The sequence below is a fragment of the Macadamia integrifolia genome, chromosome 5 (assembly GCF_013358625.1).
Source record: "Macadamia integrifolia cultivar HAES 741 chromosome 5, SCU_Mint_v3, whole genome shotgun sequence".
NCBI lineage: Eukaryota > Viridiplantae > Streptophyta > Magnoliopsida > Proteales > Proteaceae > Macadamia > Macadamia integrifolia.
Genome location: NC_056561.1, coordinates 17,140,330 through 17,142,744, shown reverse-complemented (window position 1 = coordinate 17,142,744; position 2,415 = coordinate 17,140,330). Strand labels below are relative to the sequence as shown.

Here is a 2,415-nt window from a genome sequence, read left to right as displayed (position 1 = left end):
CGTAAGCAACTCCAGAAGGTTCTTCTTCTCCCCTTCCCAACAGGACTTTTTGGCCTCATAGGCCTTAAAATCCGAAGTAACTTAAGCCTTGAGGGCTAACACGCACTCTTGAGCATCCAAGAGTGAGTTATAGGCTATTTTAGCCTCAATCATCATCTTCCTCAATTGATTGGAGAGGGAAGCAATCTCCTCATCCTTAGCTGTGGCGGAGGATTGAATTCCTCCACCTTCATGGTCAACCTATGCACTCGGTTATATGCCTCTAAAGCATATGACGCGGCCTACATAAGTAAAGGGTTATAGTGCTCAAGAATAGATACACCCCAAAGTAACTTGAATAAAAACTCTCTAGAAATTGTTGCCCTCCCTCTTTTGCCAAGATCCTACATCGCCATCTCTTCCATAATGAAGCGGTTTTCATGTGTAGTGATAGGTGTGGGTCCAAAAGTCAAACATAAACTTCTTACGAAAAATTGAATAATCGTTAAGTGAGACGATCCTTAATCGGTTCTCATCGTCAATAGCCATGCAATCGCCCTTAGCCTCAGCAGCCTCCACTTGCTTGATCTCCTTTGCCATGGGTGTGCACTTTAAGGGGATGTGACCATATCCCTTGGGCCGCTCGGGAATCCCCATGCAACGAGAGGACTCGTCGGGAAGCAAAGTCCGTGGCTCCTAAGAATCCACATATTTAGGAAAATCCTCTGCAAGAGGCGAATTGTCGTTCGGTGGGGTGTCCCTAGTATGAGGAGTTTCCTCTATCGCTCTATCTTCAGTAGCCCAGACGGCCCACCCTGATGTGTTAACCGAAGAGGCCAACAGAATTGCGTATGCTGCAGGATGAACTACAACCTCTTCTCTCAGCATCCCTGTGTCTTGGGGAACGGGCGGATCTGCAACTGGTGCCACCCCCTGTCCCGAGGAATGGTTGGATCAACAACAGACACCACTCTTCTCCTTTTTTGTTGCCTCTCAAGAGGGTGACTGGAAACCTTGACCTCTCTCTCCCTCTGTACCTCCACTCGACTTTGATTCAGGGCCTCATGGAAATTAAAGGCCACTTGGATCGAGTGACGGCTGAGCGATACTATAATACATGAGTGAGTCAGTACTAAAAGAAAAGCAAAAAGCCGAAAAGGGCACTACTCTAAGAAAACTAATCACCTGCGGTAACCCATGTCGAGCAAGAAAATCCTCATCACCCAGCTTGGTGGTGTTGATGATGCGGCCCAAATGTAGCAATGCTTTAAGGGTCTGCTTCATCTGAGCCCGTCAACGTGGGGCGAACACTACAGTGATGTCTGGTTCAGACCAATTTTTGCCGATCAACAAACCTTCAAACCTGACGTGAAGAAGAGCATGTTCTTCCATCAAGGGTTCCCCTCCACAACCTTGACATTCACATGCTGGCTCAACACGTACCAATCGTGATGACTGCTGAGTTCAAGTGACAACAGACTAGAAAGAGGGAAAAAGATGTCGCTGACCAGGGTGTAGAACCCCAACAAGCTCCGCCAACCCTTCAAGAGAAGCTAGAAGGACTGATGCCATTGTAATTAACACCTCAGTCATAAGGGGGTGTATATGGAAATAGAGCCTGCCTCTGAAAGACTCTTTATACAAGCAGACCTCGCTGCTGATCGGAGTATAAGAAAATTCATTGAGGGCAGGTGCCCGGTGGGTGACTGAGTTTGGAATGTGGAATTGGGACATAATCATAACTAGGTCATTCTCCGCCGGATGGCTATAGTAATTCAAGGCCTCCAACCCGATGCCCATGGGAATGAAGGCAAGTCTGATGCCCCTTTAATGCTAGGGATGACCAAGCTAGGGCCTATCCCTGATGAAGACATCGTGACCGAAACTGGCACAACAGCAAGACCAGAGGCACCCCCTTGAGTGATACCCGACGAAGCACGGGTGGAGGGCCCAAATGTTGCCCTATTAGTAGTAGCAGTTGCCTCGACTTCTGCGTCTCGATCTCAGTTGGAAGCCATTAATGGTGGAAAGGAACTTGAAGCTGAAGAAACTAAAGTAAAAAAAGGCAGAGAAGGGGAGTTTACTGGTAAGCGAACAAAATCCAGCGAAGGGGGAAGCGTGAGGGTGACGAAGACGGTCCTGGAAGAAAAAGGAGCACACTCACAACGCCAGTAGCAAAAGGTGAAGACACAAAAAAAGCAGAGAACTCTTGAGTGCAACGAAGAAGAAAGACATGGAGAAGATGAAAAGTGAAGGGGCTTAAAATGATACTTTTTCTCCAATGCGAATGGGGGGCACTAAATGACAAACGACTGATACGATGTCCCTCATGGGATAGGATAGGTTCAGCCCCCGACACCAGGTTGCCAGCAAGTGCATCGACGTAGCTATTCCCCATTTATCAACCCTTCGAAAAGGTGTCTTTTCAATCATCAA

The 2,415-nt window shown here is 47.7% G+C and overlaps 1 long non-coding RNA gene across 1 annotated transcript; it reads right to left on the bottom strand.

Annotated features, from left to right (window-relative positions):
* Window positions 1-315: 315 nt before the first annotated feature.
* On the bottom strand, window positions 316-1,817 carry LOC122078183. Its single transcript, XR_006139985.1, has 2 exons — window positions 1,165-1,817; window positions 316-1,087 (listed from the first exon to the last, which is right to left on the bottom strand). It is a non-coding gene; the product is annotated as an uncharacterized LOC122078183 (long non-coding RNA).
* Window positions 1,818-2,415: the final 598 nt, after the last annotated feature.